Raw genomic sequence first — 19487 nt, forward strand, 5'->3', positions numbered from 1 at the left:
TATGCATGCTTTTTAGACAACAAGGGACTGAATGACAAGATAAAAGCCTTTTTTACCCTTATCAGGAGGCCATACCAATTGGTCTACTGAAAGACTCAAGTTATCTTCACATGAATATAATCAATGAATTTTAAAATAAATATTATGTAAGACAAAAAAAAAAAAAGGCAGAAATGCTAGAGTACACAGGAAAAATAAAAGCTTTTGAAATAGTTTTCCTCTTTTTTAGCAGTCTGTACAGCATGACATATCCCAACACATTGACTACATTAATATATGTATGCGTTAATAGATCAATACCCAGAACACACTTGCTCATAATGCATTACAGATGGTTCTCTGCTAATTATTTACATTTTGCTATATGGAGGCTATGCTGCTTACTGCTTTGATGATACTTTGAGTTACTGTTTTGATGACTCTGGATAACTTTGAAGACTTCAAGGTGATGCTGTGTTCCACTTACAAGTCTTCTCTTGTTCTTATATATGTGCTTAGCATGCAAATTGGAAGATTTCTATTTAGAGGCCAGACACTAAGTGAAAAACAATCTGTATCAGATAATCTAAAGAATATAGTAAGCTATGCTTCTTATTTATTGTTTATATACTTGACCAGTCAATTCAAACCACAATTCAAAATCTAGAAATTATTTGTCTGCTTGCAATGTTTGTGTTGCTTTCTTAAGTCCTTGTGAATTACTACGTTCAATATTTATTCCAAGTTTTTCAGGAATAAATCTCACACATTGATCTACCCTATTAAGTATCATTCTCTGTCAATTAGGTTTTTTCATCCAAAATCTTATTTGTGACAGCAAAACTTACTTTTGGGGGGAGAAAATTATATTTTTTAATGTTATTGAAGAGAACAACACTATATTTATCAGTAATAATATCATTAACTGATTCATCATTCCAAGCATGTACATTTTTTAATGTACCATTTCCATTGTTTAGACAGAACTTATAAGTCAATTTAGATTTACATATTCTTTTCTGATCTTCCTGAAGGAAGGATTATATAAATCAGAAGAGCAAAACACTTCAGAAATGGTCTTGTAGGAGTGGAAAAGAACACTTTTTTAGTTTAAAGGTGGAAGAAGGCTTCTGCAAAAACTTCTAAATTACTTTGTTCCTCTGAGTCACTTTAATCCGTTGCAGAGAATATCTTCTGGAGTGACCTCCTTGAACCTTGTGACCAAGGCAATAAAACACTAAAAGACCTAGAGATTAGAAAAGAGAGTCTTGAAACTAAAAAGAGTGTTCCTCAGGGCTATAAGTTACACCAACAGAGTGAGAATGAATCCCAGTGGGAAAGGAAGATCCTGTATCTCTACCATTAATTATCTACTTCGTAATCTACTCCCATTATAATTGTAATACTTTCCAAATGCAGCTTTCCTTTCTCATGCCTGCAGCAATGCACATTGTTCCTTGTCTGACAAAACCAGTCTTTGTTTGGGAATCACAAGCTATGTAAACTGCATAGTAGTCTTTAAGAAAAGAATCAGATCTTTGTTGTGTTTACACTACACATTTCTCTTCAGTGTTTTATACAAATGATTTGCCCACAGAACTCCATGGATATTATGATAGCATAGTTTAAGAAATACTGATCTACATGTCTAAATGCTGTTTTATTCCTTGCACAGCTTTACTCACCTCATGTGTCTTCATTATTAGCTTGTTCTTCTCTATTATGCTTGTTCTTTCCTGTTATTTAAAAATAAAGAAAACCAATTTTATTCTGGGATACAACTGAGGACACCAAACCCTTGCTCAGAACAATCCCTGGGAATAATTTAGACCACAGACAAATACAGTGCATATGTTTAAGAAGAGGGATGTGTTTAATCCTGCAGATCACACCACTCGCCTCCACCGTGTGCTCGAGTGCTGTCCACCCATCCAGCACAAGATGCAGACCACACTCCTGCACAAGCCTGTCAAAGGCACCTCAGCCAGACCCCCTCTGTACTGCCTGACCACCCCATGCCATGCTCTCCCTGACTCAGGCACCAAGTGCTGTGCTCTCTATTTGCAGAAGACCACCCTGCTCTCCCCAGGCTTGCTCTGGTTCTGTCATTGCACATGCACAGAGCATCTCTCCCAGACGTGGTCCTGGGCCTTGAAAAATACAGGAAAAAAGTTTTCAGAGAAGACAATAAGACATTAAATGCACGCCTGCAATTTCACAACAATGCCAAATTTAATTTTATGCCAGTATTCTATATGGGCATATATAGTGTAGACAAATTTTAGAGATTTTCATATTTTTTCTCATGTTTTCCTTTTTCAAAGAGTGCAAAATTACTGGAACACTCACTGCCCCTCAATTGGCAATGCTATTTTTGCTAAAGCCTAACTCCTGATTATATCAAGTATAATTCAGTAATGGCTCAGCTGTTAATGAAATATAAGAAAGAACATTAAAAAAGGAACGAGCCCTAAGGTTTATGAAAGGATTTGTGGGAATTGGGGAACAATTACCATTCACTAAGACACTTGCTTTGCCAGCTGCATACATATATTTTATCTCCATGAAGACCCCTAATCCACAAAGCTGAAACAGTCTTTCAGGAAAGGCAATTGTTTTGAGGGGGTTCATTGTTATAAAGGCAAGCAAGATAATCAAGAATTGATCATTTATAATTGTATCTTTTAGTAATAGATATGCTGGCTTGAATCGGGAATGTTTTGAAATTATTTTTTAGTTATTCAGTATCTTTTTTGCTTCTTTGCGTTGAATTTTTTTAATAGCTTGGGACATATTTTACCTTTAAAGTTTGCTGTTTAATTTTCTAATACTTTTAAAACACAGAAGAGAGAAGGCAATAAAGTAATCATTTTACATTAAGCATCAGGAGAGGAGCAATGAAGTGGAATCACAGTGTTCAAGTCCTTCATTTACAAAACACTCTTTTATCCCAAACACCTGCATGTTTCCCCAGGCTAAGGGAGCATTTCGACTTAGAATGTTAGAGGCTCTAGTGCATTATCACTTCAGATCACCTACAGCCAACTGATTCTGGGTGCCAATTAATGTTATTACCACCTAATCAAATGCTACTTAATGCAAACTGTGGGCTATACCCTTGGCTTTGTATATAGCCTGAGATTCACAGTTGAAGAGAAGAAACCATTTGCAAAGGGCAGTTTACAACAACTGCAAATACTACACCAGTTTCTAAGCTAGAGAATTAATAAGAATTATATGTATTTCTAGAGGGAGATCTTACTATAATAACTTTCAAGGTATTACATGCAAAGGTCATATTGTCAAGAGTATCACAGGTTTAGAGGTTTCAAAAGCATAAAGCTAAGTAGGACTCACTCCCTGTTCTGTAGAAATATTCCTAAAACTGGAGTGGGGGAAGAGTGCACTAGGTAATCTCTGGAGACACCTTCCAACCTCAGCTGTTCTGTGATTCTCTAATAACTAGCCTTCAGGTGATGGGCATGCAACTGTGATATACAACCAGCTATGGTACACAGCCTTGTGCCCTGTCACAGCCACGTGAATGGCTGCTCACATACCACATCCAAGGTACCTTCCTTTTCACCCTCATCTTCTCAAGAAAACACCTAAATCAGCATCTTGTAATCTAAGGTGGAAATTTCTGAATTTTTCCTATCTTCTCTGTAGGTGTTACTATGATATTATTGGTAAATGAATGGACACAGCAAGCTTGGCCTTCCTGTGCTCAGTAGAAAGCATGAACACAAAAGCATTAGCTGCAGCTTTACTACACTCGTGTTATCATACGAAACACCAAAATATGCACTGCAACATATCTTGGAACTCTGGAAATTTAGTATTTCTTTCCTGGGTAATGCCAGAACCACTGAACCTCCTTGTTTTTTTTGTCCCCAGAACTGCCAACAGCTCGCCTCCAGATCCCATAAGGTCTTCAGTCACTTGCAGCTGTCTCCTGGAAGTTTGCTGGTAGAGTGTCATATCCCTGCAAATGAACAAAGAGGAAGCTAAACCTAAGACAATCTTCCCTTGCAGTTATTCTCCATCTTCTGTCTTTCTGAGTAAAGAAAAGAGCAGCACATACTCTCTTCACAAGCATAAGCACTGGTCAGCATTAGCTTTCCCACCAGACCAAAGTGCACTAAACAGAACATGCACAAACCTCCTGCTATAAATTCTCATGGGGCAAAACCTGTAGTAATGATATGATAAAAAGAGCTAATCAAGCTTTCGCTTTCCCAGTACAAATTCACACAAAAGTTCTAACAAAACTTTCTGACAGCCTTAATGCCTTTGTCCTATTCTCTGTCCTGACAAGGAATAACATAAAAAAGTGAGGTCTAAACCCTAGTGTATGGTTTGGCTAATTTATCAGAAATTATCACATGCTGGTATTTGACCCAGATCAGGTGTGGATTTAACAGATCCAATACTGTCCTCTGCAGCCACCAGCTTCCTGCAAGGGGGAGTAAGTGCTTCTCACATTCTCAGCAAAGATCATCCTATCAACATGCTTTCGCTTCTGACTCAGTTTCAGAAAATTTTGCACACAGATTGAAGTTTTCCAGTATCTCCCTGGAATACCATTAAATTTGCATGGGAGCTGGGCTTCAGTAGCTTGGCCTGCATAATGTGTTGGGTTAGCTGCAATTCATTCACAGAATATGTGATCACTATCTCATACATTATTTGAAACCCTGCCAAAACATACTTGAGAAATAAGTTATCTCACAAATTATTTCTGAAGAATTTCTTTTCTATTATAATTAAAAGCCCACTTTATATACACTAGGCATCTTATTTCCTTAATTACTATCAAACAGTTCCTGAATGGTTTATGCATTCATCCCCAAACACCCCAGCCTGTTATTCCCCACTGGAATATAACATATGCTGAATAATAACTATATGAATATCTAAATGACAAATATTCTTTTCCAATATCTGTTTGCTGACCAAACTTTTCATTATCAATTAGGCAAGGCTAGAGAAGTTGCCAAATACAGGCAGAAAAGAGCAGTGTCATTCCAGCAGAAATGCTTTGTGTGAAATGTGATGCCTTGAGCATGGGCACACTCTAGACAGTCCATCTGCATCTGTAGTTGATTTACATTTGACATCACTGCCCAGGGTTCTCCAGCTGGAAGGGCAAAACCCACCAGTAGACCACACTGGGTCCCTAAGCCTTGCAGAGTCCATTTCTCAGGCTGTGTTTGATTCAAGTTCATTGTGCCCAGACCTTAACTGCTGACACCTCTTGGTCTATGTGGTCTTCTCTGCTGGCCTTTCACACCCACCTTGAGAAATTACTCTCAGAGTTGATGACAATGGAGTTTTGATGCCTACTACTTTTATTCTGCTCTTTAGTACTATTTTCTGGTGAAATATAGACACAACCATATGCATTCAAACAAAAACATCATTATTCTCTTTTGACCAAGAGCCAAAAAACTTTAAAATTAATGGCATTCAGTCCCTTAATAACAGCTTTCTGCAAACTTGAATATGGCAAAAAAACACTCCAAGTTTTCTGTTTTAAGTATTTGGATTTTATTACTGTGTCATACATGACAATCCTAACAAACTAGGAAAACAATGTTTTATTATATAATAACTTTGTTTATTAACAAATAAAATTATTTTTGGAAAAGTTTCATGCATCTATCAGAAATCCTAAGATACTCTTGAAATTGCATAGAAATAAGGGAATTATAGTTTTAATAAAAGAGAAAGGCAATAAAAGTCTGGGGTTTCTGTCTGCTCCAAACTCATATCTAATTCTCAGTCTAACCCCATGAGGTCAGTGCCTTGATTGTAATTTTCAAAGAAGATAACAGGTAAAGTCATTGCCATAATAATAGCTGCTTTCAACTCAGGCATCACCAAGGTAGCTGCAACTCCACGTGCTAAAGTTTACTGTAAGTGGTTGTGACCATAATGAAGACCATTGAAATTTGGAAGTAGAATATTTGAAGAGGTGGAAGCTTTGAAACCAATGCCTAGAAACAGGTCAGCAAAACGCAAAGTGCAGCTGTTTTGTAATGTGACTCCATATTCAAGGTCCTTTTGACTTAAACCTGCTTTTGCTGGCTGCAATGCTTCTCAATCATTTAAGAGGCATACCTGTAAAATATTTGTACCAGAAAAACGCAGACAGTCAAACTGAGAAAAATGTGAAAGAATAAAAAGGGAGTTTTGTCTGGCCAGTTTTTGAACAAACAAAAAGTTAGTAATGCAAACTGCAGACTAAAATTTAAAGCTCTCTGAAGTTCTGGCTTTTGGTTATGGTGGGGGTTTTTTTGTTGTTTGTGTGGGTTTTTGTTGTTGTTGGTTTTTTTGTTGTTGTTTTGGTTTGGTTTTTTTTTTTGTTTGTTTTGTTTGTTATTGAATTTCTTTTAAGGCTCTTATTCTAGCCTATAAAGGAAGCGTGGTCTTGCTGTAATTACAAATGAAATTTTAACTCTCACTTCGAAGAAAGAGCACAGCCAGTTCTTTTTGAAGTGATATGAAAGACAAGTCCATTTAAAAGAAAGGAGTAGAAAGAGAGTTTTGATGTAAGAAAAAATGTTGGCTACAGAGTTTCTTCAGAGAATGCTCAAAAGCAAACAAAAGCTGCATGGGAGTTAAATTAATTTTAATGACCTTCCAGGAACATTTATGACATATCTACCCCAGTGACCACAGGTGGATATCCCTGCTGGGTAACACTTGGCTGCTCCTGAATAAAACAGCAGAGAGCAAACAAATAGAAGAGACAAAAGAAAAAAAGGAAGATATTTATGTCAGGGTACACTTAATGAACACCTGCACTTCACAGGCATGGGTAACTATTTACCACCTTCTTCCCTCCAGATAAATATCTACTAAGAAATTAGTCCTCTTTCTGTATCATTGACAAATTAAATGAAACCCTTGAAGAGTGCTTGGAGGCAAACTATGCATAGGTTAATTCTCCTTTTTTTGTATGTCAGGAAAATAATCATCATGGGAGCACTTAATTAAAAAGGACTCAACCCTTTGTGCACAGTCATGCTTGTTGCTTCATAACAGAATGACTATTGATCTGGACATGGAGAATGCAGTTAAACACAGCTTGCAACTTTAGTGGTTCAGCTGCTTGGCACCAGAGCACCCTAATAGGTATCCATCAGAAAATCACCTGTGTAAACTTCAAACTAGCCACAGTAAGAGAAACTACAACGTATTATTACATATGGGAGAAAGGTCTCAACATCCTTTGCATCACTGCTAGTTTAGGAACTTGGCCCATTTGTCCAGGTCTGCCTCCCTTCCTCTCATTTGCAATGGTGATTTATGCATGGTGAGGGGACTGGGCTTGTGCAAGACATTTATGAGCCCCAGACAAGTTACCCAAACAGGGCAGCAGCCTGAATGCAAGCTATATATGTATTCCATGTGCCACAGCTAACAAGGAAAGCAGCTAACAAACACCAAGACTGCCCAAAAGCGAATTTCACAGATAGTATAGAAGGGCAGCAAAATAAGCAGTACATTCTAGATACTGCTAAATAAAAGTCCTGATCAGAGCATGGGAAACAACAACTCTCCACTGCACACTGCAAGCAAACTAGTGGCAATTCCATGAGGGGAGGCCATAAGTTCCTCCAGAGCTGCCCAGAGCAGAAGCTGAAATCCTGGCATGTCCAGCACACTCTTGTTCACAGACTGACTTCTGTCCCCAGCAACGTGTCATCCTGTCCATCAGAAGTGTCTGTAAACACCACTGTCCCTGTGGTATGACAAACGTGTATGCCAATACAGGACAACGTGTTTTTCAAAGACGCTCAAGGACTGACAGGAATCTGGAATAGCTGAAAAGTAAATTTCAAAGCCTTGATGTAGAAGTCATCTTAATGAAATTTGCTTAGGTATCCAGTACAAATTAGCCACCTGAGTACATCCAGGAATTTTGTTCCCACTTAGTTTGAAATCCTGACCACTGGTTGGATGTCAGTTCCTCTGGAGAAGACTGTTCATGTTCAATGTGCATATATGGAAATTAAATAGCCAGAATAGCCATGGAAGGTCAGATGGTTTAAACTTGATTTAGATTAAGACACTTGCATTTATGTACTCAAGTATGAATGTCTTAATATCAGACTGAACACTGCCCTAAGCTTCTAGCCTAGCCTAGGAAAATATTGTTTTCATAGGTTGAGGAAAAGGTACACCCGCAATAATCTCCCCCAAGGTCTTCAATCAAACAGAAGTCTGTGCAGGCATTTTTTAGCTCCTGACTAACCAAAATGGGTTATTTTCAGTCTTATGAGCAAAGAGCAACTCAGAGCAAAATCACAGAGCAGTTTTTCCTCAAGTATTAATCCCTTATTACGTTTTTATAATATATTTAAAATATTCCAGAGGAAATAATCTCATTCAAGTAACATTAGTGCTTCTTTCCTTCTATTCATCTTGGTACCCTCTTTACTTTCTGCTACACCATAAATTATAGCATTTTTGCTTCACCTTCTCTCTCGTTTCATGGCCCCAGATGATTCTTTTTATAAGTGATTACACAATCTTTTGCTGCACTGACCTGGATCTGAAGAAAACAGGACTTGTATTCTACATTTTAAATGCTAAACAAGGAGAAAAAGGATGAAAGTTCCATTGGCAAAAGATTTTTTACTCAGTTTCTATATTGTATCTACTGAACATGAGGGTTTTGCATTCAAAAATTGTAGATACAATAGTAAGAGAAAAATAGTTAGAGAAAGTAGCAGTACTGATATTATTGTATTAATGTCAAAACAAATGTTCCATACTCTGATGGCAAGCAAGTCAATCCATCACCAAGGTCAATTGGTTTTGCTAAAGGTGGCTTATTTGTCATTAAAACAAATACACTGTTGTGACAAAAGCATCACAGGAATTATGCTCTGTGTCTCTTACAAAAGGAGCCTTGACATCCTACAACAAAACTGGACCTTTGGTACAAAAGGCCAAAAGCTTCAAATGCTCTGTGTATGACAGAAGAGAACCGGAGAGGTCAAAGTGCACCTCCTGGTGTCTTATGGCTCCATAATAGCTGCTAGTGAAAAAATGGATTATCCTAGGAAATTGGCCATATACTACAAAGGCAGAGAAAGGACTCTCAATGTTCTTTGCTAGCCTGTCGAGGGAAATCCTGACCTCAAGTCCTCAGTGACTGAACAGCCAGGTGCCCAAACTGCTTCACAATCAACTTGGGACACCCCCTGTGCCTTGCCCAATATCCCATTTCTGACTGTAGCCAAACTCCTGTGCTACTGGGAAGTACATTACAGAATTCGAGATTCTGCCTCATTTGGGAAGCATGGATTTGCAGATGCATTCAAAAATATAGCAAGATGTTTATCTCACAGTGTGTTGATATGAAAAAGATCCCTGCTACACTGTAGTCTTCATAAACAAAACAATATAGTGCCTCTAACTAAAATAAGACAGTAATTCAATACAGAAATTTATAGACAACGTGTGACACTTGAATTAATTTTAAAGACTGTACTTACAGTCCCCCTTGGGTTAAAGCTTTTCCAACACATCAGGAGAACCAAGCAAACAAAGTCTATGTCTCTGCATAGAGTATTTATGTTCAACACTTCAATATTTATGTATGGCATTATTTACCCTACACAAAAATACAGGCTTTGTGCTTTTCATTTATTCAACACTTTAGAATTGCTAATACTCATGGGTATATTACACCCACAGGTTTATTCCTCTGACAATGCTTACCTCAGGAAAATGAAATTTTAAATTAAAGGTAGCTCTAATTTGCAATCGTAATACATTGTAAGAGATTATTATACAGTATGTGTGCCAAAGGAGCTACCTTATGCTGGCAAGGTACACCACAGTAAGGACTGCTGAGAATGAATGTGACATATGAGAATGAGGGAAAAGATACATCAAGTACCTCCAGCTTTTGACTATAACAACTCCATACTGCGAAAGTAATTTTAGATGTGGCTGATAATCTGCCAAAACCCACCAATCTCTCCAGCCTGGCAAAGAAACATCACTCACACACTACTCACCTGCAAAAACAAACCATGTCCTTGTAATCATGCAGAAAAAGTGTTGTCCCCCTGGTATCTCCCTTTTTGAATGGCCTTGCCATTAACTCTTCCATCGCTGAACATTTTATCAAGAAATCTTTCTGATTATATTGCATAAACAGAAAATTCTCAATGCACTAGTTACAAATGTTCATATTTCTACTGAGTCCAGATCTATGCTAGGTATCCTGGTCAATGATCCTTATTCAAAGAAGCCATTCTGAAACAAGTTGCTAACGATCTTCCCACAGATCATTAACAACTGAAATGCCAGCCTGCTGAACTACCATTGTTTAATTCTACTCCCACACCAGGGAAGCTCCTGGTTCACCACTATCCTTCTCTTTCTTCAGGGCTAGGAGCAAGATACCGCGTAAAGAAAGCTTGACTGTACCACCTCCCGTAGACGCTCATATACCACAAGAAGTGTAAAAAGGCAAGGTTCACTCAGGATGATGCTGTACCATCTTATGTAGAGTTTGCTAATATATATCAAGCCTAAATTGCTCCCTGAATCCCAAAGATCACTCCCACAACCCCGCTACAGCACACAGTAGTTAATAAATCTTCAGAGTGCTACCATTTCTCAAGGTGTAGTTTGTTGTCGTTAATGCAGCAGGAATAACAGAATTCATGTTCCTTGACAGCCTTGAGTGTCCTGCAGAAAGAGACTGCCCATCCCTCATAAACAACTACAAGGGTCCATAGGATTTGTGGTCTGAAACGGGCCAGATGCTCCCTCAGAGCACTTCCAGAGGTCAGAGGCAGCGGTGCCCAAGGGTCCTCTTACACTCGCTAGGTGCATTGGCTGGTCTTACATCAGAAAAGTGTCTTAAAAAGCCTGTATGAAAACAGACTCCTTTGCCTTCGGGCATTGTTTGCTGCCAGTGACAGCAGCATCAGAGTTACTCTCCCTGATGTGGTCTATCGAGTATTTCCTGCTTAAAACTAATAAGCTGTGAGAGTGTTATTTTTCCCCCCACCTCCCACTTTTTCTAATTTTCACTGCAAACACAGCTTATTTACACTCTGTCTCTTTTAAAAATCAAGTGTCAACCAAGTGCTAAACTGCTGCTATTTGCCAACGTTTCATTAACACCTTATTAACTTCCAACAGCTGAAGGTGACTGGACCCTCACCTCTGTTTATTTCCTCAAAGTAACAGTTAACTGAAGCATCAGGATAGAGGCACCCCTGTAAATATGACTGAAAACAAACATGCATGCAGAATATAATCAGGCACAACTTCAGCCAGATCTGCTATCTGACACATCTAGTTAATTTTATGCACCGTCACATACTATCAAGTTTGGAGCTCAGATTTTTATTAAAGATGATAATAAAGATCTCTGCTTTCCCCCCCCTAGTCCGTATCAGAAACCGGCTAAAGCAGAAATACAAACCTTGTCCACATTAGCCACCAGTAGTTTGCTATTTCAGTTTAAATACCAGGTACAAAAGTGTGATCCGATTGTCATGTAAATCAGCACAGCTCCACTTAAAAACTGTAGTGGTTTACACAGCTGAACCTCCCCCATGTGTATATACATTCTTCTGTCTTGAAGTTCAGTCCATGTATATATAACTGTAGAAGTAAGGAGAAAAGAAAAAGAAAAAAATGCAAGCCCCAAGAAATAGGACTTGCAGAACAGGAGGATAGGAAATGTCCCTCTTCAGAGGTATCTCTGAATAAAAGGAATTAAAACTTTTCTTCAGCTTTCCCCAGTTTCCCTGCCATAACCTCCCTCTCCTACCACCTACTTCTGTGTTCTCATTTAATTTGAAAGGAAAGGGGTAGGAGAGCTTAGGTATCTATGTTTGCTGTACCTCTCTCTCTCTATTTTTCAAAACACAAAAAATCTTTCCTGCTGTTTTTGTTTTAGGGTTGTTTGTTTGTTTGTTTGTTTGTTTGTTTGTGTGGGGTTTTTGTTTTGGTGGGGGTATTTTGTGGGTTTCGGTTTGGTTTGGTTTTCATTTTTGATCCCACCCTTTTGCACCATCATTTTGCACACCTGGAAAAAGTAAATGATTTGGTGCAAAGCAATATACAGATTTTTGTTCCTCCACCCAGATAGGCAGGGTATTTGAGCTCCAGTAATGCTGGAGAAGCTGGAGATGTTATGGTTGTTTTCCAGTTCCTACTTTTATTTTTGGCTGGCATATTGGTTTCTACAACTGCATCACGTATGTATTAACTCTGGGAGCTCAGCTGTCAGAGTGCTAGTTATCACTTTTCCTTGTCCAAACAGGAAGGATACAGATGTTTCTAATAAGCTAAAGAGGGGGAGGTCTCTTCTATGAATACGAATTCAAGAACTTGAACTAATCAACAATAAAATTTTCATGCATATAATAAATAATTTCTGAAATAATCACTGAAAAATCTGGTAAATCACTAAGCAGTTAAGGTGAGAAGAGTAAAAGGAAAGAAATTGGCTGGTATTTAGTCAGAAGTCCAAAGTCCAGAAGTACAAAGAATGATATGGGTGATTAATAAAACATGGATAAAATAAATGGGATGCTAGTGCCACTAACAAAAGTAGTGCACCTAGTTATTGTAAGGGTGGAACCTTGAATTATAGTTCTCATCTCAAAATACTGTGTTAAACTAGAACATTTAAAAATATTTGCAAACTCATAACCTGAAAATAAATGTAGCTTATACGACTTTTTTTTTTTTTTTTTTTTTTTTTTTTTTCATCTACCCAGGAACATTCCCAGGTTTTACTAGCTTTGGTATAAGCTAGTGGATAACTTTCAATCTTTTATTCTCTTAGTGTTCACTCTGCTTATGCTTATTGTTATACAGAGACTTGCGTTCAAGGATTTAAAACAGTCTGCAGGGTGGTGTATTTTACTTGAGGATTGAAATGAATGCTTTGCTCTCAGATCTCTGCAAGCACATTGGACCAAATTTTGGTCTCATTATCACCAATTTAAATCTGGAATAGTTCCACTGCTCTCTGTAATGTTACTCCCAATACATGCTGATTTAACTGAGTTCACAAGCTGGTCCATTGACCTAAGTGGTGTCAGTGGGAATGTACTGTGAAGAAAATTTGATCTACTAAATTCAAATCCTCGAGGTGTTGTTCCAGCAGCCAAGTTGTTTAGAAAGAAAACACTGAACTTGAATGTTGACCCTCCATCCCAGCTGGATCTCCATGTAAACTGTGCTCCTGCTGTAGTCTTTTAAATAGATCAGCAATTTACATTTTAAATAGATCAGCAATTCAAATTAGCGAAATGCTAGAACGTAGGTAGTGTGTAGTGGAGATTTAGCACTACCTGAAATTTCATCAGTGTTCAGCAGCGTAACTGTCTGTACATTTTCTGAGAGGAGGCACTGGATGGGCTGTAAGGGTTTGGCTACCGCATGTTTGTACCCAGGGATAGCAGAGGTGGCTCTTAGATAAAGGATGAGCAGAGATGGACATAGTGTCCCAGATTGTCACCAGACCTTGACTGGTGATAGCAGGTGGGCTGAAGCATCAATCTTGCTGGGGAGAAACATGCTGAAGAAGCCTTTTGGACAACTGCAGGAGGCACAACTGTGTTCTGGCCTGGCATGGTTTGCTTATGTGGATGTGTCCCACAGGTATTCAGAGTGTGGGGAATGAAGTATATGGAGCAAGGATGTGACAAGATGATGGCTCTGTGTTCTATTTTCTACTCCTTTAAATGCCCAAATGTTTTCAAGAATAGGAGGCATTTGCCCCTGGGACTTTGGGGATCTACTAGAATGGGTGTAGGTGCCTCTAGGCTTAAATTAGAGGGGCCTGTAGGTTTTTAAATCATATTCTTGAATTTCAGTGCCAAAGCTGGAGGTCCAAATCCGATCAAAGATAAATTACTGGCTGTGACAGCAATGAGTAAACAGAGGAAAGTGTAAATGGAAAGGCCAGCATAAAAGTGCTCAACCACAAGGTGTTTTCTTCTGAACACTCAGCCCACGTCAGTCTGTGTCACACAGTGGCTCATCAGGTCCTGCTAGACAGGGATCTGTCCTTTTGCTTCCCACAGAGCCACACACACAGCAACACTCACTTGTCCATGAGGGCCCAATCCATGCTCCATACAATAAGCCTGTGTGATCACTGTAAGGTACAAGCAGCCAGTTCTTCTGAATTAGTGATGGGAAAAAATACAACCGACAGTGAATGAGATTTTAATGAGATGTTTTGTTTGTTTGCTGCTTTTTGCGGTGTTTCCTAATTTATTAGTCCCACCTTCAAGTATTTAACCATTGCTGCTGGGCAGTGAAAAGACTTTGAGCTACATTACCTGCACCTTTGACCTTCAGAACTAATCTTATTGTGAATGGGCCAGATTATTTTAGGGTGATAAAATTCTGCTGCAGTTCTCAAGCCCAAATAATTTTCTCCTCAAAGAAATGGTGAAGCTTTGGTACTTATGCTCATCTACATCCCTTCCTTCACACGCGTGAAGAGCCTTTAATTGCTGTCACCAATTAAGGGCGTGTAGTGCAGGCATGCACCCCTCACCCCCACTGTGCTAGGTCTGTCTGTCCTTGTGTCAAGGCATACCACTGAATTTTATCTGCCTCCCTCACGGCCTGACACACAGTGCAGAGCAGTGTCACACACCTCAGCATCTGCCTTAAAAAGCATCTGCGCCAATCACAACACAATTATTCTTAATCCCTCCAGCTCTGGCATTTGTTCACCTCACACCAGGAGGAAGAATAGGGGGCAGTTGCTCGGGATAAACACGAATGACTGTGGGAGATCCTCTCAGGAGCAACTCTGTCAACGAGGACATTTGCCTCATTGACAGCCCCACGCAGCCTGTCGGCTTGGCTGCTGCTCTCCACAAGAGAAATGGCAGCATTTCAGGCTCTTAAGGGTGTGATTGATGGGTGTTGTCGGTCCCTACCTGTCAGCTCATTGCACTGACAGCAGTGACATCCCCCAGGGGAGGCAGCCCTACACAATACAGCCCACCCGTCCTGTTCAGTGACACCCTGATGTCCTGCTGCAGCGCTCCTGGCAGGTGGCAATCTGCCTGGCAGGACGGGGGAAGGGCAAATGAAGAGCTGGGAGCGCAGCTTTCGCTGGCAAGGGCAGTGACATTTCTCTCACAAGTACCTGGAGACGCTGGAGCAGGGCTGCCAGAGCAGCTGAGGCAGGCTGGCTGCTGCAGAGCGCTGGTTCAGCCTGGGGTTAGGATAGATCCTGCTGCTGCAGCTGCAGCTGAGGGGATGTCAGTGGGAGAAACTTGTGGGATGCTGGCACGACTCCATGGCTTTACATGTGCAACATTAAACACGTGCAGAGGGTTTGCAGTATGTGCTCCTGAGCCCAAGGGATGACAGAGGTGATATAACCATTTACCCCCGCCTGGAGGAATCCCCCACAGATGCCCATGGCAGAGCTGGCACACGTAAGTGTGAATTCCTTGCCCCGCAGGAGCGAGGCTCAGTGTCATCTGACTGTTCCTCTGGTTTTGCATCTAACTACATAGAAGAGGCTGGTCAGAAAAATAATTCACCCTAGTAACCAGGAGCTTTTTTTTTTTTTTTTTTTTTTTTTTTTTTTTTTTTTTTTTTTTTTTTTTTTTTTTTTCTGTTTTGTGTTTGACAGAAAGAGGTTTAAGGCTATTTTTCAACATTGAAGTTTAAAGAGGATCTTCTAATCCACAAGAACATACATAATCTCAGACCATTCAGCCAGTGTTAACAGGAACAAAGCAACGGCAAGAAAATCCAGCTGCCTTTCAGCAGTCCATTCCCTTCCTAGCTGTCTCCTCTTCCCCACGCTCTGCCCCTCCAAACCAGCAGTGGTTAACCTTCCTTCGAGCAGCTTGACCTGCCTCTCCCTGCACCTGGCTCAAATCAGCACTGATGCTCAGGCCAGGAAATCCCAGCGAGGCCATCCAAAGCCCAGTGAAGTCAGTGGAAATACTCCCACTGACTTCAGGGGAGGCTGCATCAAGCCCAGTTTGAAGCAGACCCATCTTTCCTCCAAAACTTTTTCTGGACAGTTCGGAGCCTGAAATGTCTACACATTAATACTTTTGGGTGCCTGCAAGGCAAGCACTGACGTCACAGCTGGATCATTCCTTTCAGCTGGTGCCTCGGATAACTGTCTCACAGCTTCCCTTTCCCCTCCAAATCAAAGGCAGCGGCTGCAGCTGCACAGACCAGCGAGTCTGTTTAGTTTCTGTGGGCCAACAGCCACCAGCTGTAGAGGCTGCTGTGCTTTTTGCTGGATGGGAGATTTTAATTCCAATAGACAATGTGTACAAATATTTCCCATACCAAAATTGTTCCATATCTTCCTAAGTTAATTAAATGCTAATTTTCTAATGAGGTGGCAACAATGGCAACAACCTGTTATCAACATGCTAGCTAGTGCCCATAACCAACCGGTGAACACAGAACCCTTGCGCTGTTATTAAACTGCATTCCTATATTAATTAATTACTTTTGCAGCTGTATTATTCTGAAGTTGGACACAAATGTGGATAGTAATTAAATGAAAAAAACATTTACATCATTTGTAGATTCCAGAGCTGCTTTGTGGAATTTATTATTTCACAGTGTTGTTATAGAAACCCCTCATGTGTTTTCATGTCTGCTGTATGATAGTTTAGCAAGAAATGGTGAAAGGAAAACTCAGGATGAAAATGCTTTTTGTTGTGGTCTAACCCCAGTCAGCAGCCAAGTCCCACACAGCTGCTAGCTGACTCCCCCACCAGCAGGATCAGGGAGAGAATCCAAGGACAAAAAGTAGAAAACCCATGGGTTGAGATAAAGACAGTGTAACAGGGAAACCAAAAGCCATGAACACGAGAAAAGTAAAGCGAGGAATTAATTCACTGCTTCCCATGGGCAAGCAGGTGTTCAGCCATCTCCAGGAGAGCAGGGCCTTAACACACATAACTGTTACTCGGGAAGACAAGCACCATCAATCCAAACATCCCCTCTTCCTCCTTCTTCCAACTACTTTATATACTGAGCATATAATAACGTCTGGAATATCCCTCTGGTCATTTGGGGTCACCTTTCCTGGTTGTGTCTCCTCTCAGTCTCCCACGCACTCCCAACTTCCTTACCATCATGGCAGTACAAGAACCAGAAAAGGCTTTGGTTCTGGGTGAGCCTTGCTCAGCAATAACCAAAACATCTCTATATGGTCAGCCCTGTGTTCAGCACAAATCCAAAACATGGACCAGCCCAGAAGAAAATTAACTCTACCCCAGCCAAAACCAGCATACTCCTCAATATACATTCAGCATAAATTAAGGTTTAAAAGTTTCCTGGCTTGTGCAGTAAGAATGAAATCTTGGAGTTCAGATGGAAGGGCATGCATGTATCTGCCATGGCTTTATACTCAGAAGAGGACTTAGGTGCTTAAAATGTGTCAGAGTTGCAATTTATGTGGTTACAGCCAGAAGAGAGATTCTGCTGTCTGCATCAGAAGGTTTCCAAACTCTAAGCTCAGTTGCAAGTACAAAAGCTTCCTAGGCATCTTGAATTTGGGTCATACCCAAGAGCTCTCTGGTATTAAAAAGGTCAAGTTGCTCAGCATTGACTTCAGGCACCACCTTAGTTCAGACACAAAAATATGTTCCTCTGTTTATCTTCCCCAAGGGCTGGTTTGAGCACTCCAAGAATTTCTACCAGAGCTCTGAAATTGGATTTTTCATAAAACACAATGGCAACTATTGATTTCTTTTGAAATACAGCTGCTGGAGTCCTCCCCTGCTATGAGCTACTGTAGTATTTGAATGGGATATGAGAGAAGCAGCTCTACACCTTGCTATGCCCAGTCAGAGCTCACAGAACTGCAGTGTCCTGAGTTGAAAGTGACAAGGATCATTGAGTCCAACTCCTGGCCCTGCACAGGACCATCTCCAAGAGTCACACTGTCTGAGCAACAGCATTGTCCAAACAACTCTTGAACTCTGTCGGGCTTGGTGCTGTGACCACTTCCCTGGGGAACCTGTTCCAGTGCCCAACCATCTTCTGGGTGAAGAATTTTTTCCTGATATCTAACCTAAACCTCCCCTGACACAAATTCATGCCATTCCCTCAGGTCCTGTCACTGGTCACCAGACAGAGGAGATCAGTGCCTGCCTCCTCTTCCCCTCACAAGAAGTTGCAGACTGCAATGAGGTCTCCCCTCAGTCTCCTCTTCTCCAGGCTGAACAGACCAAGTGACCTCAGTTGCTACTCACACAGCTTCCCCTCAAGACCCTTCACGATCCTTGTTGCCCTCCTTCGGACACTCTCTAATATTTTATTATCTGTGTTATATTGTGGCACCCAAACTGCACACAGGACTTGAGGTGAGGCTGCCCCATTGCAGAGGAGAGTTGGACAATCCCCTGCCTTGCCTGGCTGGCCATGCTGTGCCTGATGCACTGAAGGACACAGTTGGCTCTCCTGGCTGCTGGGCCACTGCCAACCCATATTTCAACTTCTCACTGACCAGGAACTCCGGAGGAACATATTCCTCTTGTGATAGACTCCAGTCAGAAAATTTGATCTCCCTGGAAGTCATTGTGAGATTTTCTCATCCCTTCTCATAGAAAAGGAAGGGTAATTTCAATCAGGACCACGATTAAGAGGTCTAAAAGGTGCTCCACCTTTGACAGAGCTGGCACCTACTGCCATCAAGACAGCATTCAGATGGAGGGGAAATGGACAAGTCTTCTTGATGGCATTGAAATTAAAAAGACTGTTAAAAGTCATTCCAAAGTAGGGAAGAGCATGGGATTTCAGACAGGCTCCTTCTTGAATTCCACATCTCCATATCCTGTCATCAGGCATTTTCCACCTACCAGCACCTCCATGGACTGTTCATATGCTCTGGACATACAGTCAAGGACCAGGGACTGAGAAATTGCATACATCAGTGGTAGAGTGTTGTGATGGGTAAAACCTGCACTAGTTCTAAACCCTCTTAAATCCTGGGATTTGTATTTTTGGGAAACTCCAAATATTTTTCTGCCAGTGGCCAGCATGCTTCAGAAGTACAAAGGACAAACTTTTCCCCACTGTTGGAGGACAGACTATGTTTATAATGACTAAGAGATTTTATTAGGAATAAATTTCATGCACTATGTTTAGATAACAAGGTAATGCACTTCCATGCAGAACATTTTACAGCCATTCTCTTAATGGCACGAATTTCATCACAATGAACAACAGGTGAGATGCACCTGTAAAACATTCCTTTGAAGCCTTCACAGACCCAGTGTAATGATGTCCTACAAAGGAATAATAAAGTCTGCCAGGAAAATTAAGAGACATAATGTAAAATTAATGTTAAATCTGTTTAAAACAACTTGTTTACTGAACTCAAATACCTCCGAACTGCTTTCATTACGTTTACTAACACCTGAGTTAAGTAAAAAATACAAAGCTGATAGTAAACTATGAGTCCATTCACACTAAAGAATAGGCAGACAATTACCACT

General features: G+C 40.4%; 1 long non-coding RNA gene across 1 annotated transcript; it reads right to left on the reverse strand.

The window, feature by feature from the left end:
- Positions 1 to 1663: 1663 nt before the first annotated feature.
- On the reverse strand, positions 1664 to 3965 carry LOC136371640 (uncharacterized). Its single transcript, XR_010745385.1, has 3 exons — positions 2780 to 3965; positions 2055 to 2129; positions 1664 to 1704 (listed from the first exon to the last, which is right to left on the reverse strand). It is a non-coding gene; the product is annotated as an uncharacterized lncRNA (long non-coding RNA).
- Between the last annotated feature and the right edge of the window lie 15522 nt (positions 3966 to 19487).

The sequence above is a fragment of the Sylvia atricapilla genome, chromosome 1 (genome assembly GCF_009819655.1).
Source record: "Sylvia atricapilla isolate bSylAtr1 chromosome 1, bSylAtr1.pri, whole genome shotgun sequence".
Classification (NCBI taxonomy): Eukaryota; Metazoa; Chordata; class Aves; order Passeriformes; family Sylviidae; genus Sylvia; species Sylvia atricapilla.